The sequence below is a fragment of the Hippopotamus amphibius genome, chromosome 11, assembly GCF_030028045.1.
Source record: "Hippopotamus amphibius kiboko isolate mHipAmp2 chromosome 11, mHipAmp2.hap2, whole genome shotgun sequence".
NCBI classification, from domain to species: Eukaryota; Metazoa; Chordata; class Mammalia; order Artiodactyla; family Hippopotamidae; genus Hippopotamus; species Hippopotamus amphibius.
The window spans coordinates 83,126,564-83,139,421 of record NC_080196.1 but is presented as its reverse complement, the minus strand read 5'-3'; the positions used below and the strand labels follow the sequence as shown (position 1 = coordinate 83,139,421).

General features: G+C 46.6%; 1 protein-coding gene and 1 pseudogene across 5 annotated transcripts in view; one reads left to right on the top strand and one right to left on the bottom strand.

Moving 5' to 3' along the window:
- Positions 1-12,858, bottom strand: part of MTCL1 (microtubule crosslinking factor 1) — a 115,860-nt gene that overhangs the window by 80,298 nt on the left and 22,704 nt on the right. The window lies entirely within an intron of this gene.
- On the top strand, positions 5,205-5,545 carry LOC130831129 (60S ribosomal protein L35a-like; annotated as a pseudogene).

The following is a 12,858-nucleotide window of genomic DNA, read 5'->3' as shown; positions in this document are numbered from 1 at the left end:
CAACTTCAATGGAGTTGGCTGCTCTGTTCTGGGCCCTGCACAGGCCTCAGAACAAGGGAACCTACGGGGCTGCGTGGGGAAATGAGGGACTCTTACAGAAGTTCAGTGCAGCCCAGAGCCTTATGAAGAATAAAAGGAGAAATGAAAACAATATGCGAGGGCCCACTTCTCTGACAAAGGGCGAACCCAACCAATAACACACCAGGGTTCAAATGGGACATACACATATCGGAGTTTATCCACTCTTTTGGAAAGTATCCAAGCTTGTTAAAGGAAAACAAAACAGAAGGAATGCGCCAAAGACAAGAAAGAAAGAAATACGGGATTCAGTCCCAAGAAACAGCAGGAGTCAGGGAGGGGAATGGGGACCAGGTGAAGTTTTCACCTTAGAATTCCCACGTAAATCTTTCGAGTGTTTGAACTGGGCAACTTACAATAAAAATCATGCTCCAGGGGGTGAGAAAAACATGGTGCCCCTTAGACAAGGCAATCGGGAGTTACAAAAGTTTAAAAGGCTCGAAAATACCAAGGATGCTGCAATCTTTCTTCAAAAAGGAACTTCTGGAAGATGTACTATTGCTCCCGTCATTGGAGGAAAATGTGAACTGGCAGAATGGAGTAAAGGAAAAAGAACACCAGACAGGAAACGGGAGATCTGTTAGGGAACTACACCCACCCAGCACGCGCTAGGAGGGGTATGAATGCGCTGAGCCCCCTGACGACTCGGGGTGTGAGAGTCTCAGCTCTGCCACTGCCTGGCTCTGTAACACAGGACAGGCTTGCTAGCTGTGAGCCTCGGTTTCATCACTAAGGTGGGAACATAAAAATGCCCACTTCAAAGGCCGGTCGTGAAGATCAGACAAGCATTTACTGCCCAGGGGTGCATAAGAAATGTTACGCCCCAGGCCTCAACTTCCCAAGTACGCAATTGCAGGAAGAAATAAATGAGCTCTAGCCTCGGCAGCTCTAAAACCATTTCCCTGCGGTAGTCAGAACAATTCCCTTCTCCAAATGCCTGCTTCCTTAATCCATGGAACCTGTGACTGCATGATGTCACGTGGTGAAGGGTGATTACAGTTGCTAATCAGCAGACCTTGAAACAGGGAGGCTCTCCTGACTTATTCGGTGGGCTCTGTGTAATCAGGGTCCCTGGAAAGGGAAGCTGGGAGGCAGGGGAGAGAATCCTGCCACTGCTGGATCTGAAGATGGAGGAAGAGGGCTTGAGCCCAGAAATAAGGATGTGTCTGGGGGCTGGAAAAGGCAAGGCAATGGATCCTCTCCTAGAGCCTCCAGAAAGGAACACAGTCCTGTAAAACCTTCATTTTAGCCAGCGAGTGACTCGCCTCTGCTGCAGCCTGCCATGGGGTAGCCAGACAGGCAACAATGGAAGCAGCTCAGAGCAGGGGTGAGGGACACTCACCAGCTCCCCCTGGGCCCTGAGCCTCCCCTGAAACATAGGCCATGGCTCCCAGCTCCTCCAGCCAGCTTGTTTCAAGAGCCATTTAACTCCCCGTTAACTTGACGTGGTGAGCACAGAGAAATGCACTCCTGGCAGCAAGCACATCGCAATTTTCCGCACACGTTAACTGATGTGCGAGGTCCTACTGTGCAGGCCGAGAGTAAATCGTTCGTTTGCTTACTTCCCTCATGCCCTTCCTGGATGGTGGGTGCATCGGGCTGTTTCCTCTCATCTCCTGCAGTTTCCTATTTAGCCGTTATTCCACTGACATTTCCCATCCTGCAATCTTTTCTCAGTTGCGCAGTTGGCCATCACTGCCCATACCATTTTTGCAGACCTGACTGAGGTTTCACAGCAAACAACCCACAACCCTCCAACCTTCCACTCATCCCACTTCGAAATGTTCACCAAAAGCAAGTAACCTCCTGCATGAGGCGTGCGGTGAGACCACTACTCAGTTGGGACTTGAGGAAATCCTGGCCACGTCACTTAACCGTTCTGGGCCCCAACACTGTCCTCTGCAAAAGAGGAGATGGTCTGCGCTTGCCTCAGGGAGAGAACACTGCATCTGGGGGGTGAAGACCGAAGAGGCAAAGACCCGCTCTGATGCTCCATTTTTACTTAACTGCACGCACCAAATATAAGAGCAGCTCCTGTCCCAAGCACCACCTTGGCCACAGTCCCTGCCCTGAGCAAGCCCACCCTCTGCAGCCACAAGGCTCTCGCTAAGAACTGTCGAAGGCTACAGGCCTTCATCTCCTTGGGCTTGCGGGCATGTCCCGTGGGGGTGATGAAACCGTTCGCCTCACAGGGGCTGAAAGGTGCAAATAAACCCAAAGCATGAAGCACTTATCTTATCTGTAAGGACTTCTCATGCTTGAGCAGGTTTCTGCTTCCCTGAATGCAGTAAAAGAGCTCTAAAGACTGGACTTTGGTTAATGGGAAAACAAGCCAGATGAAGGTGAGTAAAAGAGCAACATACAATGATTTCTTTACTAACCAATTACTAGGACACATTGGCCTCCAAACTTGCTCAGCAGTCGGGGCTCTAGGAGACACTCAGGTGTATTCCAAGGAGAGGGTTGTTTTCACAGCCCAGAGACAGCAATGGTATTCTCCTCTCTTCCTTACAATCACAAATGTCAGGGCCAAGCCCCTGTCTAGCAGGTCCACACACACACAGCCCTCCCTGACCAGACTGCTGACCAGACTCCTCCAAGATGACGAATGCTCTCCCTGACCTCGTCTGTTCTTGAATTACTCTGACCTCTGACAGATGCTGGTATGCATCTCCGGAACATGCGTCCTTAATAACAACGGAGAAAACATCCTGCACAGCATAAGATCTCTGATAAACACCACAGATACACACGGGATTCCCGGAAAGGCACGTTTATGCTCCTGGCAGACAGCTCTCGGTTCCTGTCTCTCCCTCACCGTGCACACACCCCAGTCCTGCCGGGCACCTGCTTCCCAGGAGCAGCCCCCTGCGGCCCCTTATTTGTCGTCCCCACACCTGAGCTCCCACATTTCAGGGATTTCTTTGGGATGTGCGTGTCTTGCGTGGAAACCCACCAGTTCCAGGCTTCCGTGGTGTCTTCCACAAGTTAACTGGACCCTCCCTCCAACACAGCACCTGCTGCTAAGGTTCTGATCTGTGATTTCGCATTCCACTGAGCCTAACCTGTGGGTGTGCTGTAGCCGCGACAGAGCTGTGCAGGGTGGAAGTCGGCCGAGGAGTCGGTGAGCCTGCCTCCCGGCTCTCAAAGTGGTGTGTTCTACTCACACACGGGCCAGGTCAGTCCAACCTGACTGGAAAGGGCAGCTCTTGGGCAGAATGTGTCCTGGGGTGGGGTGGCAGGGCAAGTTCATAACAGGAAGCTCTAGTTCTCGTTCTGAAACCAAACAAAACACCATGCCTTCATTCTCTGCAAATGGTCAACGAGACTTCTAAAATCTCCCCCAAGGTAGTTTTCTAATTATTTGTGTTTCTTGGCCAATGTGTCTCTAATAAAGACTTGCACCTCAAAAATCATGCTATCAACCCACAGGGCTTCACGTTAAGAATACCTATAGTGCTGGAAAAACTGGACAGCTACATGTAAAAGAATGAAATTAGAACACTCCCTAACACCATACGCAAAATAAACTCAAAATAGATTAAAGACCTAAATGTAAGATTGGATGCTGTAAAACTCCTAAAAGAAAACAGAATATTTTTTGACATAAATCATAGCAATATCTTTTTGGACCTGCCTCCTAAAGCAGTGGAAATAAAAGCAGAAATAAACAAATGGGACCTAATTAAACTTAAAAGCTTTTGCACAGCAAAGGAAATCATAAAGAAAAGACAACCTATAGAATGGGAGAAAATATTGGCAAATGATGCGACCAATAAGGGATTAATCTCCAAAATATACAAACAAGCTCATACAGCTCAATATCAAAAAACCAAACAAGCCAATCAAAAAATGGGCAGAAGACCTAAATAGACATGTCTCCAAAGAAGACATAGAGATGGCCAAAAGGTACATGAAAAGATGCTCAATATTGCTACTTATTAGAGAAATGCAAATCAAAACCACAATGAGGTACCACCCCACACCCACCAGAATGGCCAACATCAAGAAGTCTACAGGACTTCTCTGGTGGTGCAGTGGTTAAGAATTTGCCTGCCAATGCAGCGGACACAGGTTCAATCTCTGGGCCGGGAAGATCCCACATGCCGCAGAGCAACTAAGCCCGTGAGCCACAACTACAGAAGCCCTTACCCCTAGAGCCTGTGCTCTGCAGCAAGAAAAGCACACATACTGCAATGAAAAGTAGCCCCTGCTCGCCACAACTAGAGAAAGCTCGCGCACAGCAACAAAGACCCAATGCAGTCAAAAAATTAATTAATTAAAATAAAGGATGTTAAAAAAAAAACTGCACTAGTAACCTCAGGGCAGAGGATTCCTAAGCTCTTCAGTCAGGTGGCGGCAGCTCCAATGAATAGCTACAGAGAGAAGGGAATGTCCTCCAGTATGGGAACAGGAGACCAGTTTTTGGAGGGAAATGCTGTTGACCATAACATTATTGACTAAACTGTTATTTCATGAAGGGCATTAGAGGTGAAATAAGAAAAGTGAAATACATTTATTCTTTTAGACCAATGTACTCCAGTAAGATTTACATGATGGCTGCCTCAGAGACCCTGTATTTTGGGGACACAGATCTTCACTTCCAGAAGCTCCGACTGAGACCTTTGCTACCAGCCTCTGCGTCATCAGCTATGCCTGCCAGATGCTGCCAGGCAATTGGACCCAGTCACCAGCAAACATACCCTGAGCTATACAGGCTGGGCCACCACAATCAGTAAGAAATGAGAACACACTGCAAGTCCCTAGGGGGATAAATAAGAAATCCATATATAGGAAATTTGTTACGAGTAAATCCTGAGAGTTCTCGTCACAAGAAAAAAATTTTTTTCGATTTAATTTTGTATTTATATGAGGTGATGGGAGTTTATTAAACTTACTGTGGTAATCATTTAATGATATACAGAACTTTGGGGGCACATAAGTGGGGCAGGCTCAGCTATATGCCTTGGCGAGGCACTGGTACGGCTCCGAGGCTCTACCAGCTAATGATTTCTATGGAATCCAGACACAGGGAAGGTGGAATGGAGGAGATACGTGACTGATGTTGCTGGTCCCCTGACCTCCGAGAATGGGTGCTCCAGCCTGCTGGGAACAGGACTTCTAAAATGACAAACATGTCTGGAAGGCTGTGGTCCAAGGCCATTTTTCTGCTGGCTATAATCGGGGTCTACAGAACCAGAGGGAGCACACGGCTCTCCTGAAAACTGAAGGTGTATATGCTCGAAATGAAACTAAACTCTGTCCAGGCAAGAGATGTGCTTATGTGTACAAAGCAAAGAATACAGTAACTCCTGGTGCAAAATCTAACAAAATCCGAGTAATCTGGGAAAAGACAACTCATGCTCATGGAAACAGTGGCATGGTTCGTGCCAAATTCTGAAGCAACCTTCCTGCTAAGGCCTTTGGACACAGAATCCATGTGATGCTGTACCCTTCAAGGATTTAAACTTATTGAAAAGCAAATAAAAACTGGCTTTGTTCTCTTGTAAAAAAAAGAAAAAGAAAAAGAAAAGATACATGTAGGGACTTCCCTGGCGGTGCAGTGGTTAAGAATCTGCCTGCCAATGCAGGGGACATGGGTTCGAGCCCTGGTCCGGGAGGATCCCACATGCCACAGAGCCACTAAGCCCATGCGCCACAACTACTGAAGCCTGCATGCCTAGAGCCCATGCTTCGCAACAAGAGAAGCCACCGCAATGAGAAGCCTGTGCACTGCAACAAAGAGTAGCCCCCACTCACCACAACTAGAGAAAGCCATGTGCAGTAACAAAGACCCAATAAATAGCCAATAAATAAGTAAATACATTTTTTAAAATGATATATGTAAGTCAAATCATTATGCTGTACACCTTAAACTTATACAATGTGGCATGTCAACTATATCTCATTAAAACTGAAACAAAAGTTACAAAAAAAAAAAAAAAAAACAAGAAATTCACATCAAGATGAATCACAGTGGAACCACAATGGTAACAAGAAAATCTTAAAAGGAACCAGAGGGAAAGTCAGATTATCAGCAAAGAACAATAAGACTCACAGCTGCTGTAGTAGCAACAGATACCAAAAAATAATTGTATCTTTAAAAGTGCTGAGGAAAACAACTCTTAACCTAAAATTCTCCACTCAAATTACCATTTGAGAGTAAGTTATTTTTTAGATATACAAAAGCCTCTGTGCAAAGAATCCTACTTATGTGTACTGAAATAACACTAAATGCATCCCAACAAGAAGAAACAGAACCAGGAAAGAAAAGTGGGAACCTAAGTTTGTAAATTTAGATCTAAATGGTGAATCAGCATAAGTACTTACAATTAAAAGAAAGTAAAATGGAAACTTAAAATGGGGTAGTGAGGAATTCGACACTAAATGATTGTCAGCAAGTCACAGTGTCAGAGGAGCTTGTGTCTTTTAGGAGAATGATAAATATACGTTTGTTAAAATTTGTAAAGGCAATCTGTAAAAGAACAGAAATATAAAGTCTAAACCCATAGAGGTAATTATAGACAAGCCCAATATTTTCTTTTTCATTGTTGCATCATTTCACTCTTTTTTTTTTTCATATACTTTTTTTGGGGGGGGGGGGTACACCAAGTTCAATCATCTGTTTTTTTACACATATCCTCATATTCCCTCCCCAGCCCAATATTTTTGATGGAAGGCAGTAAGGTTAAAAAAAGAAGAGGGACTTGCCTGGTGGCGCAGTGGTTAAGAACCTGCCTGCCAATGCAGGGGACATGGGTTTGATCCTTGATCCGGGAAGATCCCACATGCCGTGGAGCAACTAAGCCCATGAACCACAACTACCGAGCCTGTGCTCTAGAGCCTGCGAGCCACAACTACCGAAGCCCATATGCCTAGAGCCCGTGCTCCACAACGAGAAGCCATCGCACTGAGAAGCCCACGCACCACAGTGAAGAGTAGTCCCCACTCTCCGCAACTAGACAAAGCCTGTGTGCAGCAACGAAGACTCAAGGCAGCCAAAAAAAAAAAAAAAACCAAAATAAACAAATATAAAAGAATTTTTTAAATGATAAAAAGGTAGCAGGAAAAGTAAAATAAGATAGCAGAACAAGTCCAACTCAAGTGCAATCACAATAATTCTAAATGGAACAAACTCACTTATTAAGATAAACTTGGATTATCTCTCACACATTCAGCCTTAAACTGCTTAAAACACGACATAGGAAAGTCGAAAACAAAAAAGTAGAAAAGTTATACCAGCAAACAATAGTGCAAAGAAAACTGATGTAGCAATACTGGTACAACAGACACTGAGGGCAGCAGCATACACACTGGAATCCCAGGCAAAACCACTAGCAGGGACAGTGCACTTAATAATAAAAGAACAACCTACCAAGTTATGACAATCATGAATGTTCACGCACCCAACAGTACAGTAGCAAACACTTTCCCAAACCAAATTCACTTTGCTGAAATGGCCCCCGGAAGCAAGAGACAAGAAAGTCAGCCCACTGGTCAGATGGGCCTACTGGTGGAACAAACCATGGCCTTGAGTGAGTCTGATCATTATAAAAGAATCATTATTTTAATTACAGAAATGAGACTACTTGGGGGAGTTAAAAGTGAACAGAAGACCATGTGTTATTCAAGTGACCAACGAAATCATGTATCGAGATTTCACTCAAGAAGCAAGGAAGGACTAGACCCACAGGATACATCAGAATTAGGCAATTATGGGGAAAATCAACTATTTTATGTTTCCACTCTACTGATTCCTATTTGTTTAATGTAAAAGTCATATTTTTATATATTCAATTCAAGAGCGTCCTCCCCCACCCCGCCCCCCTTTTTTATTTTTTGGCTGTGCTATGCGGCATGTGGGATCTTAGTTCCACAACCAGGAATCGCATTCATGCCCCCTGCAATGAAAGTGCAGGCTCACCAGGGAAGTCGCAAGCGTGTCCTTTTACTGATGATGCATTCTGTTGAACAAAACAGAGTGCCGGTGCTCGGGATGGTGGTTTCAAAGGCCCCATGAGAGGCTCAGAGGCCTCTCGGAGGGCACCAGGAGGACAGGAGAGACTGACCACACAGCCACCCTGCCCTTTAATGTGGGTTCCTGTCTCACCGGTCACCTGGAGAACCAGTGTCACACAACACACTCCACAACAGTTAGAAGCATGCACACTGCAGAGGAGCAAAAGAGGGACAAGGTAGAAGAGAAAAAAGACAGCTAAAGGGGCAGAGAGGGGTGGAGTGAATTTGATGAATGGCAGGTCCCAATGAGCCTGAGATAGATGAAGGCCATTGTCATGCACAGGCTGGAATCTGACCTCTGATGTGTTTTAGGAAAACTATAATTAACAGCAAGGAAGCCCCATAGTCAGGGCCCTTTGCGACTGCTATGGTCATAAACACACAACTCAAGGCTGGGCACCCACTCACCCCCGAGGGCAGTTACTCGCTGCTGCTCAGTCGTCTGGACCTCTGCTTTGATGGAAAGAGGTCACTCAAAGGCCTCCTCTTCCCCAAATGCCTGTCCTGCAAACTTTTATCTTACCCTTCGTTAATCTCACCAACCCACAGCATCACTGCTGGGTGGGAACTATTTAGCTACCATTACGGAGATGCCCCAGACACACCACCCTCTCACGGCCGTGACCACGGCTGATCTAAACGCGCCAGGAAGTTTTACAAAACACAGATACCTGAGAAACAGAACAAAACAAACCCATCAGAGGCCTGGGTCCCACCCCCAGAGGTCATGATATAACTGGCCCGGGGGTGGCCTGGCATCCGGGTTCATAACCTCCACAGGGATGCTTGTGCCAGGTGGCCAGGGCGAGAGTCACGGGGGCTCCAGGGCTCTGCACTCATTTACACAACCCCTTTCACCTCCTACTAAAATCCGAGGAGCAGAGTGCACCTCATTCTCTGCTCTGGGTACTGCTGGTCTCTAATCCTCCTGCAGAGAAAGACCCACACGTCTAACCTCCATTTCAAAGGGCACCTCTGAAGATGTTCTGCAAGAAGCTGAGAGCAGAGGCAAACAAGCAGTGTCTGCCGTCTGCCCATCTTGTCACCAGCCTGCTCAGACGTTGGGCAAGTCTAATCATTCGCCGAGCTCAGACATTGCTGAGGTGGCGCAGGAGGGGGATGTGAGCCTGGACAGAGTTAAGAAGGGAGAACAGAACAACCTGTGCAGCCCCTCACAATCTTGTCAAACAATCCCTCCCTCGAGAGCAAGAACCCGACTCCGCAGTCAAGGCCAGGGGCATGTGGACAGCATGACACACCCATCCGGGCAGCCGGGATGCTTCCCTCCAAAGCTCCCGGGGAGGGCGGGGGGCGGGGGGGGGTGTAGAAATGTCCGGCCAGCCTGTGCATCTGGTGTCTCTTGAAGCCGGTGGTGCTCAACTGGGGGTGACTCAGCCCCCCACTCCCCAGGGACACTTGACTTTGCCCATAGACGCTGTCACAAATGGGGGTTGTTACCGGCATCCAGTGGGTAGAGGCTAGAGATGCTGTCACGCATCCTACAGGGCACAGGGAGGCCCCTGCAGCAAAGAGTTATCCAGCCCAAAACACCTGCAGGTCCGAGGCTGAGAAACCCTGAGTACATGGCTCAGAAATGCTCCGCCGGGCAATCCCAACGGGTGATGTTATACCACAATGTGAGGCTCATGCGACACCTGGGCCCCACCACTTAGGGACCCTGTGAGTAACCTGGTTTAAAAATAAGTCCAAACCCAAACCCAAACCCTACACAAGAGAATCCTTGGAAATAACCAGCGACACTTCAAAGCTGAAAAGGAAACGAGCGGCCAGGCCATGGACTCAGCCAGAGGGAAAGCATCTCCGTTTCACCCAGAGACGTTCCTCCTCCAGGAGGAATGTGTAAAGCTCTTCATCACTAAAAGTGTTTTAAACACATGTATTAGACCAAAACAGACAGGCACTTGTTGCATAAAATTATATCATCTTTAAACTGTTTCCTAAGATTCACAAAAATAATAAATGGAGGATTTTTCAGAAGTGAGTTTGTTTTACTCATGAAAAAAAATTGTTGCTAATCCCATGAATACACACAGATGATAGAACACACAAGCCTCTTCGCAGCCCCCTCCCAGTGCCTCGACCAACAGTCCCGCGGGGGGGGAGGGGTGCCCAGTGCCCCAATGTCCCACCACTGCTCCCCCCCAGACAGCCCCCTCTGGCTCCCAGCTCCGCTTAGACTCCGGCGAGACCTCCACAAAAGAGGCGAAGCCACATGAGATGGGAAAACAACCAACAAGGGGCTCCACCAAGTACTCAGGGTTAAATCATCCATACAAGTACGGGCTTGGTGAGTAAATACGGCTTTGCCTGGGCGACCAGCTCCCAGCATCCAAAGAGGAACAGCATCTATGCTCAAACACCAACCATCTGATGAACGCTCCCAGGTTTTGGACATTCCCTTGTCCCAGCCAGCCTGCTGTGGGTCACAAGAAAGGCATCTGCGATGCTGGGGGACAAGTGAGAACCGAGCTTCCCACACAAGCCTCCTCTCGGCACAAGAACGGACCAACCTGAGGGGAAGCACCCTGGGGGCTCAGGTCTCTCACTCATTTCTCCCAGGTTCATCCTTACATCAGGGATTCAAATGCTGGCAATCAGCTGCTCAACAGTAAGACATTCTGCACAGATGCGTAACTATATATACAGCTTGCTGAATAATTTCTGATGACTAAAGGGAAAAAATGAAAACGGCTTCTTTGGCTCATAATCAAGTGATGGTTCTCACTTGAGGCAGAGAAATGCCAAGAAAGTATACTTGGGAAATAGTCACACCAGGCATTTCTTCTAAGCATTTCTATTTCTCTGACTCTTGATTCTGCATTTGAGGATAAAAGTTACCCAAATCATATGACATCACTAACACCATGTACAGCATATAATTTGATGGACCCCCAGTAGCAAATGTAGATTCTGAAAAGAGAAGTAGTTGTTATTTGTTCCTGCAGCACAAACTGGATGCAGTTAACCACCTAGTAGAGTTTAAGTTATCCAGAAATATGTGCTCTGGCTACATTTTATTTTTTAGGAAAAGGAATGTGAACAGTGTCCATTTCACTGAAACTCACAAGTTCCTTGCTTCAATAGCAGGTGGCAGGCTGACAGCCACACTCCATGGTATATAAGATTCCCAATGTGCTGGGAGAGGCTGTGCTGAGGGCAGAGGAAGGGCTGGGTCTTACATCTCTGCCAGTAGGTACGGCCTGAAGCACATGGCCACGCACACAGCATCGCTGCTTGTGACATACCTCTGCCTGAAAGGCCACCTGGGCGCCCACAGGGATACAGGAAACAGGAAGAGAGGAGGCCACCGGCTCATCTGGACAACCGGGGGTGGCATGACCCCAGCGAGGGACCCCCCGAGCCTGGTTGAAGGGTGATCTGACAGCCCAGTCATGGTCCAAACACTTGACCTTGAGTGGAATCACGGGTCTGTATGCACTGTCCTGAGGTGACTGTTTAGAGTCGGAAACTCCTCACCAAGAGATTTTAAGATAACATTATAGCTCTTTCTCAAGGAAAAATAAAGATGACAAAACCTTCACTCATTCAACAAGTATTTATTGCGTTCCTGACAAGGGCAGGGAAGTGCAGACACACATATGCAGCCAATCAGACAAGAGACGTGGGTGGAGGATGCCACTGAGGGTCCCGTGAGACCCTCAAACTGTCCGTTGGAGTGGACCCCTACCAAGAAAGCACTTTCAACATTTATAAGCTAAGTAATCCAGGCTGGGTGGGCAGAAATCAATGGAACAGAACCGCACCCAGAAACAGACCTACACAGGTACATCCCCTGATTTCTGACAAAGGTACAAAAGTGAGTCAATGGAGCAAAGAAAGCCTTTTCAAGAAATGGTGCCAAAACAACTGGACGCTCATAGGCACAAAACGAACCTGGACCTGAGTCTCAGGCCGTATACAAAAATGAACTCAAAATAGACACGATGGATTGAAATGTAAAACGTAGAACTGTAGAACTTAAAAAAAAAAAAAAAAAAAAGGAAAAAATATTCAGAATCTAGGGCTAGGCAAAGAGCTCTGAAAATTGATACCATAAAAGGAAATATTTATAAATTGAACTTCATCAAAATTAAAAACATTTGCCCTGGAGAAGACCCTGATGAAAGGATGAAAGATAAATTGCAGAGTGGGAGAAAATATTTGTAAACCATATATCTGACCCAGGACTAGTAACTAGAAGAACTCTCAAAACTCAACAGTTAACACACACACACACACACACAGTAAAATCTGCAAGCAATCTAATTAGAAAATGGGCAAAAGACATGAAGACGCCAAACAGGACATACAGATGGCAAATATGACATGACAAGACACCCAGCATCATTAGCCACCCGGGAAATGCACATTAAAGCCACAATGAGGTATCATCTATCAGAATGGCCCAAATAAAAAAGGGACAACACCATATGCCAGTGAGGATGCAGAGCACTGGATCACTTGTGTGTGCCTGGTGAGAACATTAAATGATGCAGCCGCTCTGGAAAACAGTTGAGCGCTTTCTTTTAAAAAATAAAAAAAAAGAAAGAAAAATGAAAAATGAAATATGCAATGACTACATGACCCAGGAACTGAGCATTTATCCCTGAGAAACGAAGGCTGACATTCCCACAAAAAGCTGCACAAAGATGTTCACAGCAACTTTATTCTTAACAGCCCCAATCTGGAAACAACCTAGATGTCCTTCAACCAGCGACTGGTTCGGCCTCCTGTGGTGCT